General features: G+C 45.8%; 1 protein-coding gene across 1 annotated transcript in view; it reads left to right on the forward strand.

Annotated features, from left to right (window-relative positions):
• Positions 1-17,204, forward strand: part of IRS1 (insulin receptor substrate 1) — a 44,668-nt gene extending 27,464 nt beyond the window's left edge. Inside the window, exon 2 of the mRNA XM_086754793.1 lies at positions 16,139-17,204. The gene's annotated coding sequence lies outside the window, so the exon portion shown is untranslated. The remainder of the gene's footprint in view (positions 1-16,138) is intronic.
• Positions 17,205-20,270: the final 3,066 nt, after the last annotated feature.

Consider the following 20,270-nt stretch of genomic DNA (forward strand, 5'->3'; position numbering starts at 1 on the left):
GGCAAGAGCATGGTAGGTAAATGTTAGCATAGGTAAACGTAGGTTTTTAAACATATGTTTTTTCTGGTAAGGAAAAAATAATACTGAGCCATGCTTGTGTGATGCTGAGCTCAGAGCTGAGGGTTGCGACTTGGGAAAGTGGCCCTGTGGTTGTCATGGACAGTCCTCCAGCGTGGAACAGCAGCAGCCCGAAAAAGCCGCACAGCCACAAGCGGTGCCTTCTGGCATCATCACAAAAAGGTACTGCGGACAAGGAAAAGGTCTGGTTGTGGCGGTGTTGGACACAGTGGTGTGCCCACTGCATTCTGAGCGCCTGGCGCCGTTTTTGTGTCCGTATCGTGAGAAGTTAGTGCTCTTAGTTTAGGGAAGGTATGGAGAAGGGCAGCCCTCAACCCTCGGGGAGGGTATCGCTGCTTGTGTGGAGTTGTGTTGCCCAAAGGGCTTGGTTTAGGGGATGAGAGGCCGAGAGGTGCAGTGCGATGGAGGTTTACAGAATCCCGATGTCGGTGGGTGAGGCGAGCACACAACTCTTGCTGACGGAAACCCTGCAGTACCAGAATTACAGGACGCTTGGTGGAACCGGTTGGGAATCGGTTTAAGACAGATGAAAGAAGGTGTTTGTTTACGTAGCAGGTAGGGAATTCAGCAACTTGCAGCCAGAAGCTGTTTTGGAAACAGGCGCTGTAGGCAGGTCCAAAGCAGGGCCCAGAGAGTTCACAGTCAGCAAGCAGAGCGCGAGGGGAGCGTGCCACGGAGCGTGGTCCGTGGGTTCTCTCTGAACATCACCTTTTCTGCCCTCTTGGAGATGCTTCCTGGACCAAACGAACCATCGGTCTGACCCAGCCCGAGCTCTCAGGATCTGCTTGCTGAAGCTTGTCGGTACTGCAAGCTGGGAGGGCTATTGCTTCGTAGTAAGCTGGAAAAAATTTCCTTCTTCCTAGCCAGGAAAAAAATACTGGGAAATTCATCTGAGAATGTGATTCATCTGGGTCACACTCATCATTTTCCTTTCAGGTCACCAGGAGAGGTTTGGGATGGAGCTCGGCTCCCAGTGATAAGATCTGATTTAGACGTAGCTGTCCTCAGTTTGTGGTGGGGAGAAGGTACGCTGCTGTTTACGCAACAAGACACCAAACACACTTTTTATCGCCTCATCGGTGCGACGTAGCCCTCGGCGTTCGGTTCTGTCCCGGTGCGCTTCAAGAAGTGCGCGCTCGTCATCTCTGCGTTACCAATGCCACAGACTGGGGCAAGTAAGTGGGTGGGCCTTGCTCCCGAGCGAGAGGAAAGGCGTTGATTTATAATCTGAAGAATGCAAGTAGCTCTTTTGTTAGAGGCTGGGATAGTACATTACACTGTTTTCGAATAAATGTGGTGTTTTTTTAAAAATCCTCACAAAGTTCACTTCAGTATAGCAGTGGCTTGCGGGGCGGTAACCAGTGGTAACTGGAAGACAGTGAGCCCAGCGCTGTTAGTGGTTTTCTTTGTTATATTTTTAGAATTAATTTGGGTGGAAATCATCTAAAAGACAAATTAATAAAGAGAACTTGGAGGTTTTGCATCATTTTAAGACTGGAGAGACTGCAAGGCTGAAAAATAGCAATTTGAACAAATGCTAAAAATGGCAGAATGAGGAAAATAGAAAAAACGAGGAGAGCACTCCTTTCAAAAGTGGTGGGGTTCTGTTTTATTTTTAACTTCAGTTTCTTACAACAGAGAAATAAATGTCCCATTTTAAATGTCAAGTTCTGCGACGTATTTTATCCGGCAGGAAAACGTCATTACTGGAAAGAGCTGGGTTATATCTAAATCTGGACACAGTCGAGCTTCATCTTAGTCTAGCGCCAAGCTGCTCTAGAATCCATCACGACGGGGCTACGCTAGCAGTAGGCGTTACTCATCTGGATGTATCCATCGGGATTTGTCTTGCTGGGCCATAGTTGTCTTGGAAGAACACCAAATATGAGCCCTGTGAGAGCTTGTCCTGCTTCCTTTCTGCCTTCCCCATCCCCTCTTTCTCTTCCCATAACTCTGCAGTAAAATCTGATCACCCAAAGTGTGAATTAATCCGAAGTTATATGGAAGTCTCGCCTTGAGAGAGACCGTAAGTCTCAGCAATACACTTCTTAGAATACAGGAAAAGAGCCTCTGTTTGGGGAAGGAGGAGGAGATTGAGTTGATTTTTTTTTCTTTTTTTTTTTCTTCCCTTTAATACTGAATAGAAGTGTATAACGTAAAGCTTGCTCAATAACTTCAGAACCAACCAACCGAAAAGAAAAAAAAACCCACCAACTTTTCTTCCTTGGCCAAGAGAATGCTTTCTTATTAAATTATGAAATACTTAGATGAAAAATATCAACATTTACTAATCTATCAGCAGTCTTTAATATTTACTGCTTGAGCCAGCTGTGTATCTTTTTTTTTTTTTGTTCATTTTTGAGAGTCTAGTGTTTCCACTCAATGCAGTGACAATACTCTTAAATGTTGATGCTTTTAATTTGCATTGAAGGAGTTTGAGGTGATCTCAAAGCCATTCTTGGTGGGTGGAAGAAGAGCGCTAGCAGAAAATACAGACAGAGTGGTTGGTAACATGATGAGCACTGACACCAGAGACCTGAGCTTAGGAGCGTTAGGATTTTGGTTGGTTTGGTTCCAGTCACAGCATGCAGCCGGGGAAAACAAGCATATTGAGAAACCCTCCTTGGCTTCTTGTTCCTTTCTGGGATGCACTTGCCCGAGCGACTCTGGAGACATGGACTTTCCCCACTCTTAACACATTGGTGGGAAAGAAGGATGATGGTGCTGTAGATCGTTTTGTGACTTCTTTTTGCTCCCTAGAAATCCAGCTGTGAAGAGTGAGAGAAGTCAGGGGCGTGGAGTGAAGTCTTCCTCAAACCTGTTTGGATTTTTATGGAAGGCCACAGTGTAAAGCTCCTCGGATTGTGTTGGTCCATCAGTAGCCCTCCCACTCTTTGAAATATTATATTGCTGCAATTTGGTCTGCGCAGGGATGGGGTCCTGGTGTCAGCTGGCCAACCTCTGAGGGTAACGTGGAGCCCACCTCTGTCACAGGGAGGCGTGCGGAGGCCCGCCTGATCCCGCGTATTGTGAACAAGCGCTCAGGGATAGGTGTCAACATCTTTGGATCAAGGGGAGCTGGAAGTACGTGTCTGCGGATGCTGAGAGAGCATCTAACAAACACAGCGTAAGAGGAGGTGCGGGATGCTGAGGTCCTCGCTGTGGCGAGGTAAAGCTGTAAACTGCATGCCAGCAGCGGTGAATTCAGGGCGCTCAGTACCCATTCCACAGCCTTGCTGCCCAAAGTGTAGGCGTTCCTCTTCTGCAGGTGGATGCTTACAGATAACCTTACAGCCTCATCAGCACAGAAGGAGAGAGCTGGAGCTCACAGCCTGGAAAAGCCAAGCAACTTTGTTCAGTTTCTGTGTTTCTAGGGAAGTTGGGGTCTTTTCCAATGATATTTGTAGGGCAGAAACTGAAATCCAATCCATATTCCTATGGGAAGCTGGATTTGAAGCTTTGCTTGGTTATTCAGCTTTGAGAAGTTGGCAAAAGCTGTCTGAATAACTCTTCTCTAATAATGAGGTGGGTGACCGTAATGTAGCGTGTTGGGAAGGCTTCTTGGGCAGCCGCAGCCTACAGGCAGCTAGAGGCACAGGAGAGGCCCCGTCGCGCGCAGAGATTCCTGAAGCTACTCACTGAAGTCTTGCCGTTGATACTTTGCGCAGTCACGTTCTCACCCCTGAAGTTCTGTGAGCGGAAAATTCTTCCTGTTACTCTTGGAGAAATATGTGAAGTATCCGCATAATCCCCTCAGCCTCTCTGTTCCCACAGATCACGGGGTGCTTGGACGGGCATGGTCGTCCCTTTCTGGGGGTTCTGCAATAATGAGGAGGCTGAAGTCTTGTTAGACACTTTTGGAGTTAACTTTAACACCTCATTGGAAGTTACCACAACCTGTGAGATTTGTGGCTTTTTATATTTAGCTGAAATTGTCTGATATAATTGGCATTTAGACTTGTTACGAAAGGGTAGCTGGCTCCCTGCGAAATGCTCTTGGATTTCATGTTACTTAAAAGCACGCATCTCTCTTTTTGTCATCTCAAAATCTGCTTTGCAGGGTGAGATTTATTGACGTAACTCTACTTCCTCTGTTTCCCTACTTGAGTAAGAACCAGGTGAGGCTCCTCGTGCTGCTTCTTTCTTGGCTACGCGCTTAGCATGAAAAAATGGCAATATTTGTGTGGCTGTGATGTTTTGTGTTGATAGCTGTTCTCAGTACCTTGTTAGGGCCTTTGGGTGATATGGAAAGAAGAATAAGTTGAATTTCTTCAAAATATTCTGTGAACGTGTGGAAACAAAATACAGTGAAAGTCAGAAGTTTACATCTTCCCACTTCCCCCCATGCCCCCCCAATAAATGTTTTTTATTGACTGGCAGTTCAGTTGCATTATCCCAAGCCTAGTTGTAGTCTTCCCAAACTGACAAAAGTAGATACATCTAGAACTCCGTTCTAGACAAACTGACAAAAGTAGATACATATAGTTCTCAGCTGATGTGCGGGGACGCGCAGGGGAGCCGGCAGGCCGTTAGGTACGCTTGGGAACTGGGAATTTCAGTTAGGAGAGAATCACAGACAAAAAGGAAAGCTTGAAAGGTTATTTCTCAGAGTCCTCGGAATTTGAACTGGGAATCGTAAATTGTCCGTTTTATATATTTCATGAGCATCAGGTAGCTGAAGTGGCCAGTTCAACGTTTAAAATGCACAGCTTTGAAATCTTACAAGTCGGAATGTATCATTGCTTTTTTGTTGTCACAAGATTGCTCTGACTGAAAGAACAGCGCAGAAAAATTTGGTTCCTTACCTGTCTCTTGGAAGTTTAAGCTGAGAAATAATGCAGCTGAGCACAGAAAGGGAAATAAGAGCATGGAAGCCTGTATGGACGTCTTCCATCTGGAGGACACTCCAAAATTAAAAATAGTAGCAAAAGAGGAGGGTTTGTTCACTGGGAAGCTTTGTCTAAAAGAATGTAACCATCCTGAGTGAGGTGAGCACACTACTCCTTTTCCATCTCCTCCAGCCAACGCTTGGGGCAGTTCTGATGTTTTTCCAATTTTGAAGTGACCTTGAAGTTCGGCAGGAAGCGATCGCCACGTCTCAGGTGCTGTATGTGTTTGAAAGCCGTGCTTTGCAACGTCGGTACTGGGAATCACTGAAAAATGCCTGGAAAAGTTGCATTTATGGGAGGACTTGCTGCACCTGTGAGTGGTTCCCACTGTGCGTGTGCTTCCATGGATCTTGGTGGATCTTTTCCTAGCGACTGGGAGTTTAGCTAAGAGAGAATCCCAAACAAAAAGGAAAGTTTGAAAGGTTATTTCTCAGAGTCCTTGGAATTTGAACTGAGAACCATAAATTGTGTCTGACAACATGGAGATTTGCGGGTGGCCGTGTGTTTGGTTCTGGTTTTTGGCTGGGGTGGGGAGCTGTACTGGTTTGGGAGGGGTTTTTTTGTTTTTTTTGCAGTAATACAATTGAACTTTTTTTTTTTTCCTTCATGCTGCTATAGCCTGCTGCAGCTCCTTTTTGTACAAACATGTACTTAGGCAGTGGTGGTGCGCTCTTACGTTTTGTACAACGCGTGCGATAAGTAGAAAGCTCGTGTCGCAGAAGAGTGTGATAAGCAATATACCTGCTGATAAATTCTGAACGGCAAAGATAGCTGTGTTTTCAGTAGGACAACATGGTTGCAAAGTTGTTTTCTTCTGTTCTTTATGTGATTTTAAAATGATGAAACGTACCTTCAAAAAACTTCTACTAATACAAAAAAATCTGCTGTTGCTGGAAAACAGGCGGGCAAAATAACGTAGACTGAGATCTCTTTGGTTGTCATGCTGTATATGGTTGTGGTTTAGGTTTTTTTTTTCTTCCCAAAAGGCTATGAAAATGGAAGTTTTGTAACAAAAATGCTAGCTTTAACTTACAGCATTCATTTAAGAGAGCTAGACCTAAAATGAGAGTTAGAATTTGTGGCTCTGGCACGAAGGCAGAGACGGAAGGTAGAAGTCAAGACCCGTTCTGCTGTTCTTCCTGTGTTCCAGATTCCAAACGTACGCAAGGACTTAAAAACCAAATGCAATATTCTGTTGGATAAGGGGAGGGGTACAGGGAGAATTTCATGTAGGTAGCTGAAAGCTGTTGAAAGCAGAGAAGATTTTGGAAGTGGCTGTGCTATAAAGCATCCTGGCTGCGGAGCGTTGGCTGTGGAAGTCGGTTCCTGCTAGGTGTTTTCTGTGGTTCTGATTACCCTTACAGCAAGATCAGAGCGACGAGAACCTTGAAAACTGCACTGCTGCTTGTCACAACCACTGACTTTTTAAATTATTATTTTGTAAATCGTATTTTATCATTTCCCTCTGCTTTTCAGGCTGCCTTCTCCCACCTCAGGCACATGTTTGATCTGCGCTTGCTCCTTGAAGTGTAGCGCAGGCCTGTGGTTTTCAGCTCTGTCTGTAAGGCTGATCGGCACATTGCCCTCCTTGTTTGACCTCCCGCACGTGATACACAATCCGTTAAATCTCATGTAATATTTAAGAGTTTAATTCATTCTTTGCGTAACGTATCGCTAATAGTGATAAAACACTGCTTGGAGCACAACCACTTGTACAAACAGATGCTCTGCCAGCGGTGGAGCTGGTGAAGCCCCGTCTCCCGTTGATTTCTCTTACATTTATTAACCGGCCCGTCTGTGCCCTGCGCCGCCTTTCCTCCGCGCTGTGTGCCGGGCGGTGATGGGGCTGCTGAGGAGAAGGCTGTGGGGGCTGATGGTGGGTGCTGACCGCCCTGCTCCGTGCTCCTTGTGGGTTGAAACCGCGCCTCGGAAAAGGAATCCTTCACTCGGCCATGGGCTTTTTCAGAAGGACAGCTTGCTGTATCTGAAATTTCCTGCCGTTGCCAAAGTTAAACGGAATTTTATGTCCTCTTCAGAAGGTCTGCTCTCTGTTTCTGCTTTGCCCCTGGCTTGGCTTACGTTTAGCTGCCGGTTGGGCAAGGGCTGAGCAGCCGCTCTGGAGGAAGAGGAGATATTGATGTGCCTAGAACAGTTATTTTCAGGGTGTTTTACCAAATGGCTTTTCTGCGGTGTGGCTGAGCTATAACACAGACCTCAGTACGCAGGTGTGAGAGGACCTGATGGTGAAAGGAAGCACGAGGTCATTCCAACTCAGTTATTTGTCTGGAGGACCCTTACTTCTGTAATAACCAATGTTCATCCTTTTTCCTCATCCTGCTTGCTTCTCCTTCTCGCATGTTTTAGGTTTTAGAATCACAGAATGGTTTGGGTGGGAAGGGACCTTCAAAGTCCACCCAGCCCAACCCCCCTGCCAGGAGCAGGGACATCTCCAACCAGATCAGGTTGCTCACAGCCCCGGCCAACCTGGCCTGGAACGTTTCCAGGGATGGGGCAGAGACCCAGGGAAGAGACCTTGTTCTGTGCAATGTGTATTTTGAATAACTGTTTGAATTAAGTTGATATTAAAGGGTGATTGATATAATTTATTTTGAGGAGAGGTTTGAATGTAGCCTCGATGACTTTTATAATCGCTGAGACCAGCAGCCGTCCAAGGGAGTTAAGAATGCCTCTCTTCGTTAGGAAGACTGAGTGGCCGATGGTGCGAGTTCTTCTCATAGGTTACGGGAACATGGAGAGCTTTACATTTCCTGAGATGATCTAGTGCGGTCGTACAATGTAATGAGGCTGAACTTGAATATATTTTATCAAGGTCAGTGTATAGTGAAAGTTTTCAATCATTGATTAACCAAGACGTCGTAACGAGACGTGATAACAGGTACAGATCCTTTTGTGTGCGTACCAAGCCTTTAATCTACTATATGCTTTTAATTTTCAGTTGACTTATAGCTTCTAAAGGCTTCTCCTGAATGCTGGATGTGACCACGAACGGAATACGTGTGTCTCAGTAACACGCTATCTATAATCGGTGAGATTCTCGCTGATACTGATCGTTATATGGGGAAATTTCCACTTGTTTTTTTTTTAAAAAAAGACTTGAAGTAAGAGCTATTGAATTAAAATGTCTGAAAGCAAATTCTGAGATGAGAAAAACTTTTACCTACTTTGACTTTTGTGCCGTTACACAGCCTCATAGTGCTCAACTGGTGTTAACATTGTGGGTGTTGATGAGTTTCCCATTTGAAATGAGGGCAGCTGAGCAAGGGAAGATCAGTCCATTTAAGCTGTTAGTAGCTTTAAAATATCATACCGGTAGTCATGCAGGCTTTTAGGAGTTCACTGAGTGAAAACTGGAAAGGAACAGCAGTGAAAGACTGGGTTGGTCTGAGTGGGCGTTGTAATTTGGATTTAATTCACAGCTGCGTCCAAACAGGGCTCTCCCCTCCCGGAGAGCCGGGCGCTGCGCCCTGTGTCACTGTGCTCGGAGTCAGAATCGCACCTCCTCCGTGCCCTTTCATCCCCTGTATTACTGTTTTCCTGTTACTGTGGTTGCTGGAGATCAAATGGATGACAATTGTTTGGAAAACCTAATCTATCCCCAAACAAGTGTTTGGGTGTTTATCTGGTACGGTGAGTAGTTCATACCGCAGAGCTCGTTCAAGTGCTCAGCGCTGTTTTTGAGGTTAATCCCATAGAGGTCCAGGGTGTCTCAATTGCTAGGTCAGTGGGAGTAGGAACGTAGAGCTCTTGCTTTACCAGCTTTTTTCCAGCTAAAAATTCTATTTGCATGCAAATTACACTTAATTTTATCAATCTCCTTAAAGATGGAATAATGCTTGGCAAGATACGTGGTCAGAAAATTCTCAAATGCTATTTATTTTCTTAAGCGTTGATACTTTTGCCCCCCACCCTCATACTTCTGCATTCTCATCATTTAAGACCATGTAGTAAGACACTAATATTTCCCCCACAGAACATATTTTTGCTCAGTTTGTAGGTGGTGTTCAGGGAATGAAGCAGTTTTAAAATTATTTTTATTCTCATCAACTCGTGGCTGGCCCAGTGTTTGATTTCTAGCAAGTTGTCCGGGTGCTGCCCAGCATCCGTCATCGTGTGGGCGCTGTGGACACTTACACCCAGCTGTCTGAGCTCTTCTGTTGAGTAGCAGTTCTCATCTCGCGGTTGAGACGCCGCGCTACGGGCACTAACCTCATCCTCTGGATGTTACGGTGACTGGGTGTGCTTGGGACATCTTGACTTCTTCCTCCTCACCAGAAAATTTCCTGTGGAAAATAGATGGGGTAGGTGCCTTACCTGTTTATACATGAGACCAAGACAAGGTAGCTTGAGGAGAATGATACAGCAAATCAAACCGAGAAGCAGAATTGGATTGCAGCTCTTTCTGCATCCAGCCGTGTGCTTATCCACCTACCCGAAACTGCGTACCCCAACCCCAACGCTTCGTTGCTGACGAGCTTTGGAGCGTGGCTGGTGCTTTGGATTTCGGTTGTCAGCTTACGTGGTGAAGGATGTTGCGCGTCAGGTGTGAAGGGCTAGGATGGGGAAAATGCCCCACAGCTCCACCTGGAGAAGTTCTGCAATTTGTGGCACAGAGAGAAGGTTAAAAGGTCAGGTCAAAGGGGTGGGAATTACTAGAAACCAGAGATAAATGATGAGTGTATATGGGCGTACGTGGAAATACGTTCTTACGGAAACAAATTTTTGTCAGATGTCCCAGACCCGTGGGGTTTGTTACCTTCCTGATCTGCAAAGGAGAAAGCAGTGGGTCGAGGCAGTTAATGTCATTCATTTGATGGCAGGCTGCTGGTGGGATCTTGGTGGAAAGCTGAATCTGGGGTTAAATAATTATCTTCTAGTCCAGCTTCAAGTTGTGACAAACTTTACTGTTGCTTTTTGCCTTTTTGTTACAATTCTCTCAACTTTATGACGTTTCGGTTGCTCTTATCCGCTCCTGTGTTTTCCTGCCATGTTTTCCAGACCGTGTTTTCCAGCAGCTCCCTGTTATCCCTTTCTGCTGTTTAATGCACTGTTGTTGGGAATTGAGGAAGCGTTTCATCCCGAATCGCTGCGGAGCTTCCTTCCCGTCCTGCTGCCAGAAGTGCCGCGGACGAGCTACTGCATTTGTGCTGGCGGGGTTTCAAAGGGGAGGTCAGCTGGCCAGGTTATCCCCCGCGGGGCTGCTGTGTGTCTTCCTGCTAAATGCCATTTTTCTTCTGCTTTTTCCCCTCATCCACTGGGAGGAAAATGGCTCCAGCCAAGCCGAACCGGTGTGGATCCTCGCTTTAAGGCGGAACTCTCCCAGTTTAGCGTGTATCATTAGTTTCAAGGTAGCTCAGGCTGATTACGTAGGGGTTTTTAACACGTCAGAGAAAAGTAAATCTGGCAGCAAATGAGTGTTATAAACCCAGGTCAGGAAAGCCCAGGAGAAGATGGCCGTGTTTGGTTGTATGTTTGATTAAATGCCAAGCGGTGTTTTCCCCTTTCAAGGACACGGCCGTACGAAGCGCGTTTCACCGTTGCTTTCTTGAGCTGGGAGTGGGTTACTGGATTGTCGGGGGAAGCACGAATGACCCACGTTCTGCAGGGTTAGGCTCTGAAAACTCGCTGAACTGAACGGTGCAAATTCCAAAATAATGAATTACCCTGGTCATTGAATCTGCGATCTTCTTTGAATCTTGGAAATGGAAGCAGCGCTGCCCTGTGAAGGCTGAAGCTCTGAACTAGATGACACAGACACACATAGGTTTGGATATCCCTCCTCATTATTGTGGTCTGGTGGAGGGGAGAAGACCCCGGGCTGTCTGAGGGACATCAATCACAAACAATGCTGCTGGGAGTATGAGAGAGGCATCGTGAGAAGATTTGGGATGAACCTGGAGTATTGATCTCGTGAGATCCTCTATTCCCTGGCTTCATAGCAACGTTGGTATTTTCAGTCCTGAAACCCAGGGAATTTCTCTTCATGTCAGCTGGGCTCCACCTCTAGCTGGGCTGTTAGTAAAGGAAGGGGAAAGATCCAGAGCTTCAGGCCTTAGAAAACAAAAATCTGTGGGCTGCATCTTGGGTTTTTGTAACTTGCAAGCGTTAGACAGTTGGTTTGCTTTAGCACTTGGCTGTATCACTGCAGGAAAGGTTGTAGAGTTTCTTTCTAAAGCCGGCTGTTGAATTTAAGCTCGCTCTTTCTAGACTTAGTCATATCTTGTTTCTTTGAGTCTTCAAGCAAAGCAAAAACTCAGTAACTTTTTTCCCAAAATGGAAGAGATTAACTGTGTAATCAGAAATGCAGTACTTGGGTCAAGCCAGTTCAGACCCTGGACTGCTGCTGGTTTTGTGTAGCAGAGCAGGAGATCCCCTAAATGATTTTTCTCCATGCAAACTCCGTGAATTCCTTTTTCTGGTATCTTTGGGTACCAGAGCGGAGAGCCGGCTTGTTTCCTCCCCTTTGCAGGTGGCAGCAGGCAGATGTGACCTCCAGCCGCGGCGCTGGCCTCCGCCGGGTCCCGGCCTTCCTGCCTGCCGCAGCGGCCGTTCCTGCTGACCTCAGGGATGGGTTCGGTTTTGTCTTGAGTGAGTTGAAATCAGGTTGGCACCCTGGGAAGTTAAAATCAAACATAAAAGTTCTTTGCTGGGCAGAAGCTCATCTGAAGAATGCGTGTGGTTTACTTTATGTTTTCCCACAGGGTTCTTCAATGTAAGAACTTGGTTCTGCTCTAAAAGTTTCTTAGTTTTTGTTTTTTTGCCGTGTGGTGAGGATGTGGTTTTTTTTCAGTGTTACACATGAAGGGAGTGAATTTTGTCTGAACCCAAAGCAGAAACGCTGTGCTGCTCCTCAGGTTCCTCCATTGGTGGGTGATTACCTACGTGAAGAAGAAAAAAGGGGTTGAAAACACCAAACCTGGTCACTCAGCCTGAGAGGAAAGGACTTGGTGAAGCCAAATCGCCGCTCGCAGACGTTCAGGAGAAAGCCGAAATAGGCGTTTTGGGGTACAATGAAGAAAAGCTTATCGAGGCTTATTAAATGTAGATTATAGCCTGTCAAGTCAAACAGCAATGCTGTAATTACCTTGTTTAGCTCTGTTTTGAATTCCTTTTGTTAGTTCCCAGGCTGCAATTAACATACTAGAGCAAGCATTGGTGGTTCTTGCATTCCTTTACTCTTTCCACATCCATGTGAGATTGGGGAAAGGGACGATGTGTTTGCATCCCTTTGAAAAGGAGTTCCTGGAGCTTGTTTCCATTTTGATTGGTGTTTTTCATTTATCCGAATGGGATACTTCCCATATCTGCGCATGTTGGTGATGCCAAGAAATATGTAAACAGACGCTGCTTACGATCGTCAGCGTGGGGAACGCAAGAGCATAAACAGTAAAAATTCAGGATAAATTCAGCTTTGAAGTAGATGTGCGGCGTTTGGTTGTCACTGGGTGGTGACTCGTGCAGATGTCACCCAGACAGGAGCTGCGAGCGAGCTGTTCGGGGCTGCTGAGGGTGTTTACTTTGTGTCAGGTTACAAAAGATGCGTGGTTATACCTGTCCAGACAGAGGGTGCAGACCTCAGCTTGTGAAATTCTGCACCGGTCCGCTGCTGTATTTTCATGATCTTTCTATTTTCAGCTTTTGTTCCTGAGCTTTTTATTCTTCGCTAGGTGGATGTGTTCGTTATGCAGTACATCGCTGTTTAATCGACCAGGATAGGTCCTCTGTATGATCCTGAAGGAAACACCAAATGCACTTACTTTTCAAAGCTTGTATTTGTAACAAGTAGTGTTGACAGGGAGCCCTCAACCAGTCTTTGATAGAATCACAGAAGGGTTTGGGTGGGAAGGGACCTTCAAAGCCCACCCAGTCCAACCCCCCTGCAAGGAGCAGGGACATCTCCAACCAGATCAGGTTGCTCAGAGCCCCGGCCAACCTGGCCTGGGATGGGGCATCCACCACCTCTCTGGGCAACCTTGTTCCAGTTTTCCCCAACCCTCAGCATAAAAAAAAAATTCCCTGATGTCCAATCTGAATCCACCCCTTTGGAAGGGTGTTTCTGTTGGTGTTTTTGGGACAGGACATGTTGTTGGCCCTTAATAGCAAATGGAAGTTTGAATTGGTGACTGGAAAGTCTCTTACTGGAAGATTGTTTTCATTTCTTTTGATATATTTGTTCTTCCTTGGTTACTTTTCAAAGAGAATGGATTGTGAGGAAGGAGTGAGGATTACCCTTTAAGTGTATTTTAACAGCACATCTATTTTATGTATGAAAATTGTGCTAACTTCAGGAAAGATATATTATTAAGTTGTCTAGACACTCTGCTGCTCTTAGAGAGTTTAAATTTTAAGTGCTCCTCTCCTTCTCCAGCTCCTCGATAATGGAAATAAAATGAAGTATCAACTTATTTTTAGTTACTGGATTTAAGAATGGGACGTCGGCCGTAATAGGAACTCCCGTTAGCCGTGTCGTATCCAGCCTGGACTAACAGATTTGAGAAGAGCGTGGTGCCAGCTGGATCGTGCGTGAGTGTTATCTGCATGTGTGCTGTTCCAGATGTTGAGCAGGGACTGCTTCTCAAAGGTACCTCGTAGGAACTTTTGAAGACGCCTGCTTGTTTCGGTACGTTTTTCTTGCATCACTCATTCTTTCCATAAAGCCAACCACAAAGTGCATTATTGGGGACTCCAGCTGAAGCCTGCGGTGAACAGGAAATAGATTAAACACAGGTTTTCCCTTTCCTCTGCTTGCCAACGGTGATGTCAGCAGCTTTAACGACCTTACCTCAGCGCGCCGCAGTCCTACCGCTCCCTGTGAAAACACTTCTTCTGCAGCGTTTTGGTGTGGTGTTAAGGAAATGCTGGTGGCTGTTGATCAGAAACAATGACGAAAATGCCAGATACGATCCTTCTGCCTTAAAACACGCTGTAACAGCTCACGGCGGGGAGAGGAGGTTCAGATTGCTCTGTCAGAAATTTAAGAAATGTTCTTTTAAGTCCAGCAAAGAGCGTTTGTACGCTGAAGTTGAGCATGGGCGGTTTTGGCTGTAAGTTCTGCACAAACACGAATTCCCTGCATCCAAGGCCTTGGTTGGCTGTATTTCCAGCGACCTTGGAGGAGCAGGTTTGCTCTGAGTGGTGGGTTTCTCGGCATCTTTGTGCGTTTGGACAGAACAGCAAGGCTGGCCTGTGGCAGCGGCACAGGTTGACATTCCCAGTCACGCCGTTTTTCTTGGGTGAAGGAGATTCGTCAGAGAAATTTGGAATGTGAAAACCAGGAATGGTGATCAGTAATTTCAGATGGTCTGTAGCAAGGAGTCTCATTTGTTCTTCCTCCACAAAATTAGAGGAAAACAAAAGCTACCAATAAATTTGAATCGAAGAGCGACAGATTTCCATGCTGTGCTGCTGAAGGTCCTGGAGGTGTAATTAGAACTGCTCCGTGCCCCTGCGTCCCCTCGTTCCGCAGCTGAAGGCTGTGTGAAATGCAGCCTGTACCATTCGTGTCCTACGGGATTCTGGCTCTTCATCCCAAGTCTCAGACTCCGGGATATTTCAGCCTGCTGTGGTTTTTCACTCCTTTTACACGTGCACAAGGCTTTAATACGTGAGCATCTGGATTTCTGTAACGGTGGCTTTCCTCAGTGGGATTTTCTTAGGGAATTCCTCTCGGAGGTGCATTGTTTTTCAAATAGCCTTGTTATTCTCCCTCTTCCTTTTGTCTCCTGCCGTCTGAATCTGGGAAGGAATGCCCGCTGGTAGTGGTTGCGATGACTTCTTGGCCATGTTGTTTGAACTGGTGAGGAATTGGATTGGACAGGCTGTTTTGTTCAGTACGTGGTATATTTGAGTGTAGATGACCTGAATACTGGTGAAGAGGCATAATCCTGGGCCCTGATACCGCAAATCATTATTTATGTACATAAAATCTCGTAGCAGGATGATGTTGAAGAGCTATTGCTGGCTTTCCTTCCGCTTGCCCTGTAGGTGCTGGGCCGTGGGGCCTTGCACGTGGGCACCCTCTGGTCCGCTCCTTTGTCGCTCCTCTTTCTTAATGAAGTACGGCGTTACCGGCTAATTTTAGGTCCAACATAGCTGAGAGCTGCAAAGCTATGTGAAGCTGTATATAGATATTTGGGCAGGAACATTCCAGTAGATCGCAATGTGAGTGCAGGAGAAAGCTGGAAGCAAATAAGAGATCTCTGAGATCGTTCTCCGGGGAGTTTTCACAGCATACCACACATCATTTGCAGGGATAGGCTTTCCTTTCACTTGAGGGACCACACAAAGTAAATTCTGTTTCTTGGGCAATTAAAGAATATAGGACAGGAGGGCTTTTCAGCTTTTTTACTTCGGCGTGTCTACGGGAAGCCTTTATTTGTGCTGAGGAAAACGCGCTGTTTACCTCTCTTCAGGAGCGTGGTTAATATTGAGTGTAGAAATCGTCACACTTTTATGTGAAATCGAAGCCTTGCTTCTTCAGATTTGAGGTGAAACTTCTGAAATGTAACCCGCCACGTCCCGGCCTGCGACCTCGACCCCACGCCCTCCCGCGGGGATGCCGCTCCCGGCCGTGGGCCGAGGCCTCTGCTGCCAGAGTGCCGAGGGGACGTGGGGCTGATGGGCTTGTGATCGGAGCCCTTGTACGATTTTTTTTTTTTTTTTTTTTTTTTGGTAACTTGTGTGTCAATGGGCTGTGGTAACGCTTGGTCATCCTCGCGCGAGTGGTGGCTTCTGCAGGTGGCTAGGAAGCCCTGCCAGGAGGCCTGATATCTAATAAATCTTTCTTGCAGTGGCTAAAAACGCCAAGAGCAGGCTAATGCTTTGAGCTTTTCTTTCTGTCGGCACAGGAGCCTGTCAGAGTTAATCGCTATGGACACTCACATTGTTTCTGCCGAGGTGAATCTCTTACAGGTTTTGTACGTGTTTCTGACTGCTCTGAATTTTATTGCCAACGTCTGTTTTAAAGTCCCCAAAAGGGACTCAGATGCTCTAGTACGGTTCAGCTGGGCATGCCGTAATTTTTCAAGGTGCTAACGTTTTCAGTTTGGATGATCGCTCTCTTAAAGGGGAAGAAAATGGAGGGGGAGGGAAATAATTACAGAAAAGCTTTTAAAGTGCCCATGACGCTAATTTTCTGTCTCTCTTAATTTCAGAATGATGACCTATACAACCTCAGCAAATCCTTCTTGTAACTCATGGGTATCAAGACTATAAACGTTTCATGCTATCACAACTAGGACCTCACCTCCTCCCCCTCCTCCTCCTCCTCCTCTGTACGTGGGTACGATGCATCCAGTTCCGTTTGTTTACCTTACACAAACCTCAGGAGTTAGCTGACTGAGCTGCACATCCCGTGTTGTGCCAAGCAGAAGCACTGTGACACCCGGACACCCAGTCTGACTTTCATCCTCCACCGGAAGGACCTAGCTGGCCACAGTGAACTGATGTGCCCGCCGCCGCGTCACGGCGAGCGCGGGTGTTTTACTAGCACATTGACACAACTTCATTTGCTGCTGAAATCCTGTACGACAAATCATCATTGTAAATTATTACATACAAACCTTCATGTTGGTTGAAGAGTATTAAATATTTAACATAGGTTTGGATTTATACATGTACTTTTTTTTAATTAAAATGTAACTTTTCCTACAGCACATCTTTTTTGATGTGGAACTGAGGTATACTATATTCTGTTGTAAACAGAGTGGGAAACCTGCTTAAAACAAGGCTTCTAAGAATAGAGTAGGGTACTATTCTTGTTTTAAGATTGTAATTCAGAAAATAATATAATACGAGTCATTGGTCCCCGGGCCTTGATTGTACAGTCATATTTACTGATGCTATCAGTTGTAAGATAACCCCGACGTTGAGTTGAGTTCTTTCCAAAAGAAGAATAATTTTCTACTCCTTGTAAAAATAATAGTCTGTATTAACGACAACGAAGACAAACATTACTGTACATGGTATTTGCAAGCGTCAACTTGAATTCGTCGATTGCACAGGAACTGACAAAAAAAAAATCAGACAAAAGAAATCAAAGTCTTCCACTGTATATATTGTAAAGAAATAAAACCAACCAACAGAGAACCACAAAACAAAACTGAAACAAAAAAGGGTGAACTTTTCAAATTGACTCTTTCCCTGGAATGACAATGTGGGTGTTTGTAAATTCTGGAAATCTCTTTCTATATGTAATAAACTAGATACTGTTTTATCTGCTGTGGTGTTTCTGGGTTTTTTTTTTTTTTCTTGGTGAGCTGTCTCTGATATCTCAGATTGTCCCACCACGCTGTTTTGATGTTCGGTTGTGTGTAACTGAGCTGTGCATCACCACAGCCTAAGAATAAAGCCGAGCGTCATTAGGTGTAGTAGGGAGTGTGCTTCCTTGAGTTATTTCCCTAAAGGTCGTGTTTTGGTTTTCCGGAGAATCTTCAGGACACAGCTCCCCTTTGGCTCAAGCCAGTGGAAGAGTTCACAGTGAGTGAAATCAGTGGAAGCCATCGCGAGACGACAGCGTAAAATCTAAAAAGAATGGCCCAGATGACTGGAAATCAGTGCAAGAGGAAGGACGAGGAAGAATTTTTCTGCAGCTCTCCTGTACTCGGCTCTGCTTCTGTGCAGACAGAAATTACTTTGTGCGGAGCATTTTCAGAGCCTTCATTCTTTTGGGGTCTGGAAGAATGCCGAGATCATGGATTTCCAAGTAGAATGTTGCCGAAGTGATAATTGAGCTTGAAGCCAGGTCTGGTCCCTGTTGGTCTCTCCTCCTGCTTCTGCGAAGCAGCTCCATCAGCGAGTGTAGGCTGGACAGGATTCTAGTTACCAGGACAAGGTGGGCACGCGGAGCACCAGCTCTCCCAGCGGGAATGCTGCCAGTCCCTCAGGAGGGGGTTTCTTTTCCCTGAGATGTGTGTGAGGGCTGGGGTTAGGCTGTGGTTCGTGCGATGTCCTCTTCTGACTGCGGTGCAGACGAAGGGGCCATCGCACAGCTATTTTTCACCTCTCCTTGTGCTGGAGGCTTACCAGTCCCTTCAATCCCGGTACGATTGCAGATACGTAGCCGCTTTGACCCTATCAAGTCAAAATGTCCACTTAAGAAAGGACTTACAGCTTAAGAATATTTAAATCATTCCAGATCGCCGGGAACATTGGTGAGTGGGGATGCTGGCAGACATGAGGACGGTGAGGCTGCAGCCTGAGAAGGACCTGTCGCTGCCCAGGGGGATGCTTTTGGAATTCTTGGCTTTTTTTTTTTTTCTTTATTAATGGAGTTTCGTTGCAATGACAACTTGCATATGCTCTGGAGTAAAAACATCAGAGCAACTCACCTCCAACCCTTTGCCCACAGCCGCCTCCTGCTTCATGTGTTGATTTGCTTTCTAAATATTAGCTCGTGTTGATGTTAACATGCTGCAGTATTTTCTGGCCGTTGTGCTTTGCGTTGTTTCAGATAATTTGTGTGCTCCAGCAATTACTGAAATAATAGGTTTGTAGGTACTGCACGCTACTGTTGAGTTCTAAAATATGTGAGTGAGTACGCTTATTCCAGATAAAAGTATCTCACAGTGATTCATATATGAACAAATTTTCATAAAATACGTATTTTAAAAAATAATTGGCAGTGGTGATTGTGGAAGCGGGTGGTGGGAGGAGGATGGTGCTGACCCGGTGGGTCTCCGTTCACGTTAACAGAAACCTGTGGCCAGCGAAACAGCTCGTTAATTATGTTAACGTGCATTGTTCTTATGGTAATTGGGGTTTTTTTTTTCCCTGGTAAAATTAAACATTCCTGTTGAGCAAATGTTTTGAAAAGGCTTTTGAAGCAAAGTGCGTTTGTAACCAGACCTGAAACTCTTGATGCTTTTCTTGCGTAGATTTTTATTCTTAGAAATTGCAGACTTTAATAAATAGACCATTATGAAGCAAGCCATTTTAAATTAAAGCATAAATGCCTCAGAAATACAGTACTGTACTGCTGTCGTGTTTTATGAATTCCTTTGTTCTGTCTGCCACAGAGGAGATTATCATTTCTTGAAGTTTGAAAAGGGGATCAGTCCTGTATCAGCGAGTAAAACTCGGGGGCTCAGGGAGTTTATTTTGCTTTGATTTTTTTTCAAGTGGAAGTTTTTAGTTATTATTTGAGTTCCTTTCTGGTTCCATTACTGGGGCAGCTTTTTCAGAAACTGCTGAGTGCATTTTTTAGGGCTGTTGCTTGAAAATGAATGGGATTGGGAAGACCACTTGGAGCGGTGTCCCAGAGCACCAGCGACACTTACACGCTGGGGTTTTCGCAGGGATCGCTGTGTTTGGGCTCCGTTTGACGCTGAGTTGGTATGTATGTTGTGGAACTGGAAATACATTTTCCTCCTTCTAGTCTGTGACATTAACCTCTTCAATGCGTATTTAAGATGCCATATGTCTCCCCTAGTGTTTATTAATTATTTTTTTTTTCCCAGCAAAGCTACAAATTCAGGAAGGAAGATGAGGAAGCGGAGGCCAGGTTTATCGGCATATTCTCGTGCTGCAGCCTTGCTTCCCGCATGTTTCAGGACTAAGCATCCATGTCCGTCCGGCTACCAGCTGACTTTTGGCTAAAGCCGTTATTTGTGCCCTCCGTGACGCTCCGGGGCTGCGTAATGAGGAGTCGGTGCTTCCATGGGTCCCATCGACCTAGCGCGTGCCGTATTTTGGTGACGCGGCTCCGCTCCGCAGTGACGGGTGACTGCGGGAACACGAGCAGCCTGCACGTTTGCTTTTGGAATGAGTAAGCTGGAGCCGATACTTGGTAGCAGCCTAAGCACGGCGCGTCACCTGTCTGTGGCATAGAGCTGTATTGATGTTGGGGTGCTTTGTTCTGCAACTTAATTCACCTAAGCTGGCTTAGTTTACAGAAGTGATACAGAAGATAGCAAAGTTAGGCCAGATCTTTTGCCCATCTCTTGTGCGACCTCCAACCCATCTTTTGGGTGCAGCCGCTGGTGTTTTGTTTTTTTTCAATCTGCAAGCCTTGAGGCTAGTTCATGGGTGTAAAGTGATGGTATTCACCCTTGTCCAGTTCACCTTCTGTTCACCTGCTTATTAGCAATTTCGTTAAGCCAGGACTTTGAAGATTCCATAAATAAGCTGGCTGTGAACTTACGGGATGCCTGTATGAAATTCTTTGGGCTATAGGATGGAAAAGATTGGAAGGGGAAAAAAATTCAGAGGGCTGGAGCAGCTCTGCTGTGAGGCCAGGCTGAGAGAGCTGGGGCTGTTCAGCCTGGAGAAGAGGAGGCTCTGGGGAGA

This window comes from Chlamydotis macqueenii, chromosome 9 (assembly GCF_036417535.1).
Source record: "Chlamydotis macqueenii isolate bChlMac1 chromosome 9, bChlMac1.mat, whole genome shotgun sequence".
Lineage (NCBI taxonomy): Eukaryota > Metazoa > Chordata > Aves > Otidiformes > Otididae > Chlamydotis > Chlamydotis macqueenii.